The following is a 15,714-nucleotide window of genomic DNA, read 5'->3' on the forward strand; positions in this document are numbered from 1 at the left end:
TCCCTAATCAGTCACAGATAAATCATAACCCCTAAAGAACCTGAAGGATGCAATTGAAGTGGAGGATGTGTCATGTCAATCACTGCTGTCACCCCAGAAGAGTGGGCCTTGGAGTCCTGGCCCTCTTAGTTCCTTGCTTAGTCTATTTGCTGCATCCTGCACTGTTGACAAGTGAATATTACACTGTTCTGCAATGTCAAAAAATGTTGAATTCATCCCTCTAAATTCCGGTGCTGTATTTATTGTCGCCACCACTTACCAACTAAAATTTTCAGTAGTTGTCATTTAGTCCCACGAAACACTCACAGAGGGATTGAGCAATGGCTTTCAAGTCTACCTTTTGTAACTAGAAATGTCAGTACCTAAAAGCTGTGGCATTTTTGGAGCTAACTATTTTGAAAGTGAGGAGTGCAAAATCCAAGAGAAAGACTGGGCTTAGCACACTCCTCTTAGTATCTCAAGAACTGAACACATTCACAGGCATGAAATGACGCAAAGTACAGCATGCATGTAGAAAATATTGATTGTAACATATATCATTTATTAGTAACATGGAAGTGCCATTGAGAGCTAGAAAACAGTGCCATTTGGTGATACCTCTTTGGCCTATTACCTCTTTCAATGCCATTGCATTTTGTAGCTTTGGCTTCAGAAACAGTGCTTCTTTGGAAAGAAGCCAACAAAATCCAAACAGTCAAGGAGGCTCTGTTGGTTTTTGTGCTGTCGGAATAGCAGAGAAATGTGTATTCAGCTTCAAGCTCTGCCATCAACTTCCTACATCACCTCAGGCAAATCTTCCTTTTGACCTATCACTGCTTTGATTGCTTTGCTCAAGCTATTATGTAACTAATATTCAGAGGAAAGTCAGAGAATTCCCAGAGCTGACAAGCTAAAGCTTTGTAAATTTTGAGCACAAGGCTAAGGAGGTAGCTATATTGTGAGACTGAAAATTGAAAATAAAGTGTACTTTCTGGAGCGGAAAAAGTTATAATCAGCTACACCCTGAAGGGGGTATTTGTAGGGTTTTTGGGTTGGTTTTTTTCTTCCTCCTTTTTGGTTCATCTAGTTTTTTGAGAGACATTTGTTTATTGCATGACCACGCTGACCTGATGCCATACTTTCACTCCACAAGCCCCACATGGCCAGTGGCTCCCTGCCCCACCAGCAGGCTTGGGGGAGAGAATCAGAAGGGTAAAAGCCAGAAAACTCATGGGTTGAGATACAGACAATTTAATAGGGAACGCAAAAGCTGCACTCCCAGACAAAGCGAAACAAGGAGATAATTCACTGCTTCCCATGGGCAGGCAGGTGTTCAGCCATCCCCAGGAGAGGAGGAGCCCTTCACACATAACACTTACTTGGTGCACTGGGTTTGCATGGCCAAGCTTTGGTAGCAGGGGGGCTACAGGGATGGCCTCTGTGGGAAGCTGCTAGAGGGAGTGATAGAGTGGCTTGGGGGGGCATCTGACACCCAGCCAAGCTCAACCCACTGCACTTAGCCAGAAAAATGCCATCCCTCTAACCTGTCATCTTCCTCCTTCTCCCTCCCCTTTACGAACTGAGCATGATGTCATATGGTCTGGAATGTCCCCTCGGTCAGTTGGGGTCACCTGCTCTGGCTGTGTCACCTCCCAAGCTCCCATGGACCCTGAGCCCCCTTGCCAGTGTGGCAGTATGAAAAGCAGAGGAGGCCTTGGCTCTGTGTAAGCCCTGCTCAGAAACAACAAACACATCCCTACATTATCAGCACTGTGTAAAGCACAAATCCAAAACACAGCCCCATACCAGCCACTATGAAGAAAATTAACTCTACCCAGGCTGAAATGAGCATGTCTGAGAAGCTTCCTGAATAATTTTTGGACATCAGTTCCACTGCTGTAATGAAAAAGGCTAACTCTGGTTATAGATAAGATGCTGACTATGGGGTGGTGATTATCACTTCTGCATGCACATGTCCACCCTTGAGCTACTTTTCTCTGATGATACTTAATCTGACATTTTAGCTGACTATCACTATGTCCTCATCTTTTCACTTCAGTCATAGATCTACATCCAGTTTTTCTATTTAAAAAAACATTACTTTCTTCATTTGGACTTCACAGTGTCTTTCTCCTTCTTTGAACAAATAGGCTCTACTGCAACCACCTCATTTTCTTCTACAGAAAAATACAGAGTTTAAATACAGAATTAATTACTTCTATCATTAACCTTTTCCATATTTACTTCTTGGTCTGCTGTCACAGAGATGTTGATTTCATTGTTTCCCTTACTTACTCTCTTATTATCCCTTCCCCTCCTATCCTGTGTGTCTACTTCATCCTGCCTTTTTTCCTTTCTATTTCTCCAAGTCCTTAAGTTTCCTCTCAAATAAAGGTAGATAGTCACAAATCATCCCTGTCATAAAAACACCCACTAGAGTCCCTTCCTATCATTTAATCTGTTTTATTCCTGTCATCTCTAACCTCTCCAAACATGCTGTTCAGAACTTCTCTAATCCTACATCTCCTTCATTATGGCTCAATCCTTCCTCCATCAGCTGGATATCACATGGATATCTCCACTTCCCAACTTAGACATAAAGGCCTGTGTTTCATCATTGGCTCTGACTGATGGACTGCTTTAGAAACTCTCATTCCTCTTCCCAAATCCAGCAAACACTTAAAAAAAAAAACCAGTGCACTTCCAAAAAAAAGTCCTTTCCCATTTCCTCTTTTGTTTTTTGAATCTTTAGTGCTGGCTCCTCTTTCTTCTGCTGCTGGGGATGTGCTAGGCTTCCATCTGTGGTTTTTTCAGTTTTTGACTGTCTAGAGATTGTGCCCTGGATGCTCCTATTGACAAATAGTTTTGAATATCATCCATGACTCATGTTTTCATCTTCTCTGTCTTTTTATTCCCACTCAATTGTGTTGAAGTTTTAATGCATGTAGCACAGGCCTGCTAACAGTTCTCTCTGCCTGTGTGGCTTAGTCATGTCCTGTCTCTTCTTGTGACCCCTGCAGCTTTGTTTATTCAAAGTGCTGCTGCAAAGGGGCGTCTCTCTGGTTTCTCATTTTTCCTGTGTTCCTTCTCTTTTTAACCCTCTGGTGTTGCATTTCTTCTTTTGCTGAACCAAAGACAATTTTCTTCTCAGTCCTAGAAGATCTTTGCAGCATAAGCTTCCTTCATACTGGCTTAACCTATTATCATTGTCAGGAGGTTAACTTCTCCTTTTCTTTGTCACCCTGGCAGACTCCTTCTCATCCCTTCAAGAAGGAAAAGTTGCTTCTTTCTGAGAGCACAGAAAGGCTTACAGAAAGAATGGTGCTGTTTTTTGATTGAAAATTCTTTCCTTTGGGGTCACGTACTTCCTGCTGTCCTTTATACAGACATGAAAAAAAAGGATTAAAAAGCCCAGTGATTCCTTTTCCCTCAGTCCTTTAGCCTGGCAGGGGATCTCCTCTGCCTGCTGGAATCTCTTTGAGCTCTCTTGCCAGCACTTGAGAGATGTCTCTGTGCAGCGCTGGCTGGAGCAGAGAGACATGCAGGCAGCTGCCAGCACTGCAATATAAAAAGCTCTGGAGTTGGTGCTGGCAGGAGGCAGGAGCAGCCAGACTGCAGGAGTGAGTGCAGAGCATGCCAGCCAGAGTTAAACACCCATTGATTGACTTCCCCACTGAACTCCTCAGGGCAATGTGAGAGCTACTCATCAATAGTGGCAAATCTGGGGATTCCCTGTGATTGTTATGAACACTCTCATGCTTTTTGTGGATTGTAAGAAGCAAATTTCTTGGGCTTTTGTAGAAGCATAACAAAAGTAGAGGCCGACAATGGCAAGAGTGATGCATCCAAACTACCTCCAGCCTTGAGAAAGTAAAGTCTGAATCTAGTCTTCCTGATTTCAGTGTTTCTACTCTTGTAAGCTATTGGGATAGCTTACAAGAGTAATTCATTCTTCAAGAGTGCTTGCACAAGCAGTTTGAATATTTTATATTGTTTGCCTGTTTCTTTTTGAGAAAAATGTATGTTACAATATTAGCCAGGAAAATGTATACAGCAGAAGCAGTTCATCTTCAGAGGGCCTGGTGATGACAACTTTGTTAGTATGGAATGGTAAATAAAAAGAAGATACTATTTAACATAAGAGAGGTTGAATAAGAGTTAAAGGGGGAGTAGCAGCTGTCATCTACATCATGTTGTTTTCTATAGTACATCTTTTTTTTTTCCAAGCTATGCTGTCAGACGCTTTCTTGACTTCTGTGCATATGGTTGTTCTAAGTAGAAGTTTCTTGAAAAATAAATTGATTTTAACATCATAAACTTGTGTAATCATATGTTTCAAATCTGGATCTAATCAACATTTGGATACCTGTTTAGAGGAAAATATCCACAGTGATGGTTTCCCCCCCCCCATCTTTAGGTATTATTAGAAATAAAGTTTACCTTCTTATGGAGTTTGAGCCATCTAAATCTAAGCATGTTATAAATGAAAAAACTGACATTATACAAATTGTCCCTCATATTTGCATGCTAAAATATATTTTATTCAAGATTAGTGCCCCAAGAAATGTTCGCTGAAATTAGAAGGTGGTTTGGGAAAAAAAGAAATTGCAGTTAGGCTGAAGGTGGTGTATCTTTGTCAGATGAAGGGACAAAATTCAGGAGGAGCTGTGCTACATGCCAAAATTCCTTACCTAGGGAAGGAGAATCACAGAACTGCTGACTGTGAAAGGCATCTCTGGAGATCATTTAGTCCAACCACCTGGTTTTGAATAGCTCCAGGGATGGATACTCTACACCCTCTCTGTGTAACCTGCTGGTGTTTCGTCTGCTGTCATGGTGAAGAAGTTTTTTTCATATGTTTAAATGGAGTTTTCTTTATTTTGGTTTGAACCCATTATCTCTTATCCTGTCACTGGACATCACTGAAAAGACCCTGGCTCTCTCTTCTTTAAGCCCCCTTGGGTATGTATACTCACTGCTGCATATATGTGTATGCATTGCTAATAACCTGCCTGCCTTCTCCAAGCTAGTGCATCCCTCTAATTTCAGTTTCTCCTCACATGCCAGATGCTTCAGACCCTTAGTCTCCTTCCTGGCCCTTTTCTGGACTCATTCCAGTTGTATCCATGTTACTCTGTACTGGAGAGAAGAGGACTGGGCCCAGCAGTCCAGCTGTGTCTCGAAGTGCTGAGTGGCAGGATCACCTCCCTGTAACTGCTGGCAATGCTTTTCCTAGCACACCTGAGCATGCTGTTGGCAAAAGCAATGTCCCTACTATGTTGCTATGCTCTATAAATTCTACACTGGTCTGAGGAGTGGAGAGGTTTGCGAGGAATTTATACACCCCTTGGCGACTCTTAAAGTAACCACACATTAAATACTCTGTGGTTCTGGGTCACTAGTTGTAACATGCTTTTATGTAGTTCTTGCAATGGGTCTTTAAAAATGCAGCTCACTATTTCTGGTCATCAGCTCAGCACTTCTTCTAAACAATCTTTTAAGACTGACTCTTATCTTTCAGAACCCTTTTGTCATGGTCCACTGTGAAGAACCTGGTCAGGGACCAGGCTGCTCAACTGTTTTGCATGAAGAGTGAACAGTCCTGATACACAGATTTTTATGGAATTATATCCAAGGCAAGAAGTTATTAAATTTATACACAGAATTAAAAGTTAACAAAGCCCAAAGAAGAAAAATGGGAAAGAATAGAAATATCTGAGACATATAATATGAAACTATAACTACTCTTTAAAGAAAGAAGTCATAAGTGCATATTACTCTTTTGGAAACTAATTAAAATATGGACCTTCACCTTGGATGTTTTTATTTAAGGTTTCTTGAATTCTCTACCTAAAATATTGTCTTATTGTCTGATACTGGAGTTTTCCCATTGCCTTCAGTATGCCAATGAATCCACCTGTATCTAAAAACAAGTAATTGTTCTTCCCAATATTACCAAAATTTCATTAATTTTGTGATGCATGTGCAGCAGTCCAATGGTAGTGGTAAGCCCATCAGAAAACCTATAAATAATTTCATCAAAAGTAATTTGTCCTAGGAGCTACATAAAATTGTTTGCTAAATGCTGAAGTTTTGCTGTTGCAAGCTAATAAGTTCTATTTTCTTTGTGGAATGTATTTCCTATATCTTTATCACAGAAGGTCCTATAAATACTTTGTAGAATGCAAAGTCTGGGTTATTTAACTGCCAGTCAAAAGGGAAGTGGCATCACTCATGAGAGGCACATTGAATGAACCAACTATCTGCTTTCAATAGCCTGCTCCTTTTTCATTAGTAAAACAGTTTGAGTTTCATTGTTGAACTACATACACAGCTATGCTTTCAAAAAACACCATGATTCAGAAAAATATAATTGTGTAATGCCTTTATGTTTCACAAGTTACACAAACTTTTAAGGGAAAATTTATTTAGCTTCTATTACCAGTCTGAAAATTCATGCCATAAGAAATACCACTGGGGATGTGTAAACTGAGAAATAAAGTTCTAAACACATGTAATTAAAACGGATAAATCTCACCTTAATTACTTCAGTGACCATGGTGATAAAACCCTAAGACCTGTGAAATATGGAAGCTATATAGATGTGTATGTTTGTAATAATATACATAAAAATAATATGATAATAATGATAGCCAGATTAGTATTAAAGCACTCAATCCAAACTCACTAGCCAAAGTAATAAAATTTTTTTTTTATAGATTTAGTACAGTTTGGGTGTTGTTTAAATATTAGCTTTCCTGTATGGATTTTGTGGTGTGTTATGAAGAACAGCGGACAATTATCCCCAGCTAACATCTGAGATATCAAGACATGGAAAGATGAAATTAATTATGGAATTCTTGCAGAAGTTCAACAGCAAAGTCAGGGAAGGATCCTGTGCCTTCTTTTTTTCTCCCCACTTCTGTTCCCATTGTAGCTGGTGGCCACTTCCACAGATTTATGTGGAAACAGAAAAGGAAAATACTTTTGTGAAAATGCACCATCTCTGTCAGGTTGTATGAAATTTCCTGCCAAAACCACAGTGCCCATGAATGTCTGAGGAAATGTCTTTTGCCATTACAGAGTTCAATCTTTTCTGTGCTGACTGGCCTTATGATCCAGTGGAGATTCAAAGATCACAAGGATGTGATGGAAGCTGTAAAAATATATATAATATAGATATATACTTCTATCACTATTTCAGAATTTATTTGTACCATCCTTAATTGCAAAACATTTGATTTTACTAATTCTCAAATTCAAATGGGATCAAGGCTACTTCACTTAGAGGAATATTTGCTGTTTTGTGTAACTCTAGAGCAGTCCTAGGGAAAATTACACATTTTATGCATTAAGGATGTGTTACTTCTCTTCAGAAGTGTCCAGAAATATGGTCTGCAAAGATTTCATCTGTGGCTGCAAACTCATCAGTATCAGCAGGACAAGACTCAAACTTTGTCACTTCTTAGACAAAATATGCAATACCATGAAAATATAAATGTATGGAATACATACAGAAAATTGTGTTTAAATGCATATGAACATATTTATGTGTATGTTTGTGCATAAATACATGTATTGTCTTGAAGTGTTTGGGATGTTTAACTTCTCTCTTAGTCTGAGCAGTATGAGAGTCTGCACATTTTGGCTGACATCCCATGAAGCTCTTCATCAGTCACATGCCACCCAATGCATGTACATGGAGCACAGAGTCAACGAAATGAGTCAGCTGTTTAAATTCACTCACGTGCTTGATTGCTCACAGTGTCAGGAGCAGCACATTTAGGACCTTGCCAGATCAAGCCCTGAATGTGTATCCCAGCAAACAGAGAAGGCACTAAATCCCTTTGACTAGTATCCTGCTATTTTATAATACTTTTCCAGGTGTTAAGGTTGGATTTTCAGTGTATAGGAGCTGAGCTTTATGCCTCAGTGTTATGTACCATTGCATACCTGCAAACAGAGGCCTTTCAGACAAACTTTGTGATTACATGCAAACATGTAGAAAAGGCAGCCACAATAAAGACCATTTGAAAATAGGTTCTATTATGTAATGCTTCCTGAGGATGTAGAGAGTTAACTCCTAAAAAAAGGAATGACAGAAGATTACTGAATTTGAAACCAATTTTGTCTGAGCATCTACATTCTAATGCTTTTGACTAAATGATAAACCTATGATAAACTAAATGATTGCCTATTTGTTGTTATTGCAGAATATCTTGAAAATATTTAATAGGTGATGTTAATTGCTTATATTCATAGTGTCTGGGGTCTTCTTTTTTCTGTATCTGTCATCTTCTGGAAGTGTCAAGCACTGAGTGATTCAAAATTTATTCTGACTCTTTTATGATTTCCAGTCCAATTTGAGATAAGTCACACTTTCTCTTCCTAGCTTGTAGTAATGTAGCCTCTTATTTATCCATGATTGCAGGAAATTGGAAAGCCTATATCCATTAGGCTGTGTGTTTTGGAACACAATAGCTGTATGAGGATTGGTTTAGACATTGCTTTCATTAAGAATATTGTCCTTTTGTTTCCTGCTTATTTTATTATTTTCAATGCATGAGAAAAGATTTATGCAGATGGTGGGGAGGCCATAAAGAAGAAGATTGTATGGGTCACAGAGAGAGATGATAGGAGCATGGACTGATATTTTAACAGGAGGTATAGAGTGAAAATGTTTGATTTTGATTTAGAAAGAAAGCTGTGTCAAGGCCAATTGACATGGAAGTGCTGGTGGAATGTATCGATGGATAGAAGATTGTGCTGGAGCTGCAGATAGTGGTTGTATTCTTCATACTATGGGAAAGAAAACAGAAGATTTGTTTTGGTGAGTGTTCAGATGTGAAGCCATATGGGTGTCATCTAAATTTATTGCTGTAAAGCAATAATTTCTGGTCAGTTCTGTAACTTTAATTGCAACTCGAACAGGCACCTTGTGCTTTGATGCTGAGTCTCGCTGGGCAAGTCTCACAAAACTAGGATTATATTGGAGAACAGAAGAGAGAGGCTAAGAGTTAACTTTTTGTTTATTTCTTTGTTTGCTTTCTTCAGGAGAAACCTGATGGTGATCATTTAACTGTAGCAGAGTAATTGTCAGCTGAGTGTGGCTGAAAGAAGAATAGTGGTCCAGGCAGGATTTGAATTAGTATACACATGAAAGGCTGTATAACACCCCAGCAGCCACTGAAAAAAATCCTCATTCTTAGTTTCACTGCTCTTACAGTTTTCTACAGCGAAAGGTCAATGACTGTTACTGAAAGTTTTCTGCATTGTAGTCCTTCAGATTGCACAGGAACACTTTTTTCTCTGTGCTTGCTCTAAAAACTCAAGAGCAAGTCATTGTGACAATAATATATTTGTAGAATATTATAGTGTGCAAAAATGTCTCTTTGGAAGATGAGGAAAGTTGCCTGGACTATTTAATAATCCTGTAGTGTTTGGCTTTATTTATAATGTCTCTGTGGAGTGTCAATTTTCATGCTGTCTGCATGAAGGATGAATGATAAGCCCTTAATGTCAGTTTGTGGTAGGAAACGTATTACTAGTTGTTAGCATTGTAAACCCCAGTGAGTGACTAATAGAGAGATTAGTCTCCAGTGCTTTGTGTGCAGCTGGAGTTAATGTGTTGAAGAATTTAAACACAAATTCTTTTCCTCCATTTAACTGATACTAGAAAAGTAACTTATATAAAAGTAAATTGAATGTACTTATTACTAGTTTTCTTTCTAACAGGTTTTTTAGGCACCTGCTCTGAGTTTAGGCTAATTCTGAAGTAGAATAAATGGTCTTGATTTCTTTGGTTCACTTCCTCCAGTTGACATTTCCAAGCTGATAAGATGCAGCAAGTCATACTTCTCTGAAGAAGCAGTATTACAGAAAAGCATATTATCTAGCCTTTGGATGCAATAGGCCTTATGATGAGATGAGTAATGAGAGGATAAATGTTGTATAATCCTCCCTGTGATCATATAAGGAAATTTGGCATAGCACCTTTTTTTTTGCTATATGCTTACTCTTTCTATGAGTTACTGAACTGAAGTCAGTGTTGCTTTCAGTGTTTCAGTTGTGACATCAGATGATGAGTAACTGAATCTGAATTAAAGTATTGGTGGCTGTATCAATTTAGCAGTCGAAATTTATTGATGAAAAAGCAGTAGACAATTCACATTATCTTACCCTGAAAGCCCTGTAGTCATAACCCTGGCAATTATAGGTCTAATTCATCAAGAGGACTTATTTCCTGAGTGTATCTCCATGTGATACCACTGTCATCAATCTCTTAACCGGTGTCTATAATCTTGCCACCAGGCATGTGCAGAACCATCTGTTAGTTGACACTGCTACATGGTTAACAAGCTTCCTGTTGATTGTTCAAGAGATAACTGGCAGTTCCAAGAAAGGGATCCTCAGTGTGGCTGTAGGGATCTCTCTCCACTGTGGAAGTGCAGCCCCAGACTGTGGCTGAGCTAAAGGTGCTGATCAGCTGGATGTAGCATTCACCACAGCCCTGTGGAAGTGCAGCCCCAGACTGTGGCTGAGCTCAAGGTGCTGATCAGATGGATGTAGCATTCACCACAGCCCAAGAACCAGGTGCATAAATGCCAGTGTGCATACACAATAGTGTGCTGTGGGAGCAGCCCAACAGGTTCAGCTTCAAATCTTTACTTGGGCCCCATTCAAAGTAGGAGCTCAAACTTGCATGTTTGACAAAAGGCAGGAGTGTCCTGGCTGCCAAGCTGCTCTGCCTCTTAGGAAGGCAAAGCATCCTTAAATATAGAAAGATGTACAATTGAGTGTTTCAGTCAAAAATGAGTGGGTTAATTCAGAGGGGTTAGCTGCTTTGCTTGCACCCAAACTTTTTCCTCTGGAATCAAGTTTTGCATAGCTTCTGAGGATCTCATAGAGCAGGTCTCTGGCCTCTCCTCACCCCCTGAAGCACAGGGACAAGGCTATGTCAGCATGGCATTATGCATCAGGGTGACCTGGCACGAGTAGCAGGGGGCTTGGATGTCTGGGTATCAGGTTGCAGGCATGACCAAGAATGTCTCAGAGCTGGGCACTGTTGAAGAAACATGTATTATCCTCTGCTTGTGGCTGTGCAGTGCTGGGGATCCTGCCAGGGGTCAGGCTTAGCCCATGTTTGATTCAGTAGGCAGTGTGGAGCTTCAAGGGCTCTACTGTGATGCTCACAGACATTCTGCCTGGGAAGCTCAGTCTCTGAAGGCAGTATTGTCCAGTGTCATTTTTTCCTCTTCCTGCTGATGATTAGTATTAAAAATAGCAGTAATATGTCATGCCATTATAAATAAATTAAGATACCACCAAACAAATACTATGCTGACCATGTTTTATTTAATCTTTGAGTTGCTCTTGGATGAACAAGTCTGTGGTCTCTTAGCATAACTGCTTTTGAGGTTGGCAGGTTTAGATACCCATTTATGCCATGACCAGTTTGATGTTATTAGTCCCTATCTGTGGCCCTTTCTGGCACATTTCATAGTACTTCCTTTTCCCCAGTCTCCTAAACACTTTTTTCCGTCTCTCATATTTTTTGAGAAAAATCTTGCATAAGCCTTGGGTCAATCTCCTGAAAAACATATGCTGGTGATTAGTTTCTTATCCCAGAGATGAACTGTCTTCTTTTCAGGAGGTTGTGGCAGCTCCTACAGTACTGATAGGTCTTTTTAAAACCCAATTTTGTCTTTTTCTCATCCTGCAGTAACTCTGACATTGTTTTCTTACTGTGCAGGGGTTTTGTTTTTGTTTAGCAAAGTGTCAGGGGCTGTCAGCAGATGATTCATTGATATAATTTTGTGATTGTATTATCTGTGAAAGGAATTATAAAGAACCATGAAGACTGATATGAGTGCATGGTGAATGGAAATGCAGAAGCACCAGAAAGAACAACAGAAAACTGGCATGTATTGATGACACATGTACCAGCAGGTCTTCAGGATCTATGTACAGCTTCTCTGGATCAGGACTCAGTATCTGGCATCCCTATTATTCTGTATCACCCAAAACAGAAATACCAACCACCTCGTTGCTGGTTTATTGTTTTAACATGTTTTGTTCTGTATTGAGAATTAACATGGACTCAATGTCCTATAGGTAGTCACATATATAGTTTTAAAATGCCTAAAATGTCCTTTGAGCTATAAGCCCATTGTCAGACACTGCTGTCAGATATAGCATGTCTGGCAAAAGCAGATTTGACAGCAAAAAATTCTCACTGAATTGCACTTGTAGGTATTGTAGGGAAATGTAATAGGAATACCTAATTTTTGCCAATCAGTAAAAAAGCTTGGAAAATCTGAACTAGTTAGATATCACGGCAGTAACTTCAGCCCTTCATTTTAATGATTTTGTGGTAACAGGTCTTCATCAAGTGTCCCTCTGGATAAGTTTGTGGTGTATTTACTGTCATTGTACACGCAGGCGGATGAATCTTTTCATTAGCTTGTGCAAATTCTCAAACTTTTTATTGATACCACCATGTCATATACATTATGTGGTGTTTTTGTAATTGCACTTTCAGCTTACCACTACAGACATCTAGAAAAGGAACATTAGTGGTTCTTGCAAGAAACTCTTGTGAATCTTTTCTGTTGGAGCAGGCACAGTGGTAGTTTTAGATTACTATGAAATACCCTAGCATTCTGTAATATTTACTTAATTCATTCCAAAACACAGAATGAAAATTTGCTTTTGTTTAGCAGTTTAAACCGTTTTTGCATCTTCCCTCAGGTGAAAACGCCCTTTATGCAGGGTCCATCATAAAATAAAAATTGTATTTTCTACTGAAAAGTCTTAGGTGCCCATCTCCAAGCCAACATCTTCCCAAATGCCTAACACTTGTCCAACAAGACTTGACACTTGCTGGCCATTAGCTAGACTTTCTAAGGCCATTAGCTAGACTTTCAGAGTTGTAAATGCCTCAGAATAAATATTTGATAGATACATTGGATAAATTTGATAAAATATGAGTCCTATTTCTTTGATATTATAAACTGTAGGTAGAGGTGATGCAAAATTGTGTGGCCTGATTTTATCACTGCTGGTAGTCAAAAGGTTATGCACTGTCTATGCACTTGAGCATAAAATAACCAGAGTGATCAATGGTTGCTCACTCCTTCTCTCTCAGTATGGTTATAACAGGAGAGGAGTGCTTGGGTGCTTCCTGTGTTTCAGAGCACTTTTCCAGCACTGTACCCAAGCCTGGCAAATGCAGCTTTGCTACATCATGTGTTATAACCTTCCATCATGTCTACCTGAAATAACTCCCGAGTCAGTGATTAATGTGCAGACTCTCCTTTCCTGGTCAGGCATGAATAAATGAAGCTCCCATGACCACTGAAGAGAATGAATAGTCAGTCATGCATGTTAAGATCCCTGGACTGTATAAATTTCTGTTAGAACAGAGAAAAAGCTTACCAACCCTGTCCCAGCTGTGCTGCAGAAGAAGGCAGCATCTGGCCAGTGATGTGTTCTGTCACAGGTGGTCAAGCAAACAGCTGTATTAAACACCAGCTGTGAAGTATCATAGTGCTAAAAGCTTGCCATGCTTCCTATACCATGTCCGCTCTCTGCCTGCACTTTGGTCCCTTAGTACAGTGGGCTGTGAACATAAAAAAAAGCTTTGAGTAGCACATCAAAGCTCCCTCACAAAGAATCTGGGCCTTAAAAGACCCAATCTCTGCCCCAGAACTAGCAATAGGTCTCACTTTATTTTAATTTTTTTTTGTTAGGACTTTGACATCTCAGATGATTGACCCTGAGCTGGACCTGGTAATGGGTGGGGATCTACACTCTGTTCAGTCTGCTTGTGGCTTTAGGTCAGCTCTGGGAGAGGCAAAGAGAATCTTTTCCTAAGAACGTGGGAGTGAGGATCAAACACTTGGTAAAGAATAGCAAGGGCTGTGCACCCAGATGAACCCAGTGGTCCTGGACCCGTGTCACAAGTTCCAAGTCCTAGTTCTCATACAGCCCCACTGCATCATGCTGCTCATGCTTTGAGCATGCTCACCTTTGCTCTTGCTGCTGAGGAAGACCTGTCAGATATTGTGCAGAATGGTCAAGAAGGTAAACTTAGAGACAAAAAAGAAATTGTTGAGACAGGATGTAAAATCTTAAAGGAAAAAAACAAGAAGTTTGGTCAAGAGTTAGCCTAGGAATCAGAGTAATTGAGTTATGTCATCATTGTTATCAGTCCCAATGGAGCTGGTGGGGCACAGCAGCTCTGCAACACCTGGGACCCCTTCCAGTCAGCTGCAGAGAATGAGCCCTCCCCACCTGCAAAGACTTTGGGTTGGTAAGCATACTAATGCCTAATAGCTACTCATTATATATAACTACTTGCAAAGATAGCGCCAAACTGAAGGTGTCCAGATAAACTGCCCTCAAAACAGATTGTGATAGCCCGGAGCATGAAACTGGAGGTTAAGAAAATGATTGTGTAAAAATTATGATATACAGCTGTAAATTTTCTAGGCATCAAGCTATGGAGAAGCAGGAAGACTTAGTGTGTGATTGTGTCTGGAGGAGAACTGAAGAGGAGATGCCAGCAGTTTGCCACCATGGCCAGTAGTGGAGGTAGCAAGGAGTCGTACCAAAAGTCCCCTTATGTTAGAGAACATGTTCAGCAGGATGGGCTCCTGGCATGCTGAAACTGTGCTCTTGAAAGATCCCTCTCTGTTCTCATTATTGCACTGCACCACTTTCCTCTAAGAGCACATTTCTTGTTAATATTAATAATGTGCAGTAAAATACTATTTATTGGTTTCACAGCAGAAAAACAGTGAAAGGTCCTACTAAGAGGCCCCGACTTGTTTCAGGCAAAATGATGGCAACTGCAGGAGGTCTCTAAAGCATATAGAAAGAAGTAGGCATTTAAACAGTTTGCAAAGTTCTAAGAAAGGGGAATTCACATTCATGGAGAATGTACCTCATGTCTTCTTCACTCATCATAGTGATCACCCATCAAGGCTGACGGAATTTCTCTGTACTTACTACAGATGTTTTCTCTGAGGCTTTCATACTTATTAAATCTTTTCTTAATCTTGCATGTTTCCTAACCCCAAAATTCATTCCAGTGCTCATTTACTTACTTCTTGTGGAACTTAATAGCTTACATCCAGAGGCTCTCCTGTGGGAGATGTGCATAGCTGTCTTTCAATTGGTTCTTCTTGGTGTTTAGCAGAATTAAGCAGTACCTGAGTGGACAAAAATGTAATTCTCATGTCCTACTACGTTTCTGAATTCAACAGCTACTAATAATTGATGCTGCTAGGTATTTAAGAGCCTTGCATTGATATCCCTGGTTATTGACTATTACATAAACTTCAGTAAATCATTTTTGTCAATTTACAAGCACAAATCTGTTTTTATCTTCTTTGATCTGAAATCTTGTTATTCTTGCCACTTTTTTCAAGTCTCCTGTCATTTCAGATGATTGAATAAGGAGTTGACACCTTTTTACTTTTTGTGGTAAATGCAAAGGTATTTCTTTACATTGCACTGAGTTTCTTCTTCAAGCTCATATATTAAAAAAAAATTATCTTGATTGCTTGCTCTTTTAAATTCAGATATTCAATTTAATTCATTTATATTGTCCTTAATTTTCAGATTTCCCAGATTTGCTGTTCTTATGTGTTGCCAACACATCAGATACATAAAATTTCTTGAAATTTCAGAAATTCTTCCGGCAGAAATAGTTCTGCGAAGGTTTTGACA

Source organism: Melospiza georgiana, chromosome 4, assembly GCF_028018845.1.
Source record: "Melospiza georgiana isolate bMelGeo1 chromosome 4, bMelGeo1.pri, whole genome shotgun sequence".
Lineage (NCBI taxonomy): Eukaryota > Metazoa > Chordata > Aves > Passeriformes > Passerellidae > Melospiza > Melospiza georgiana.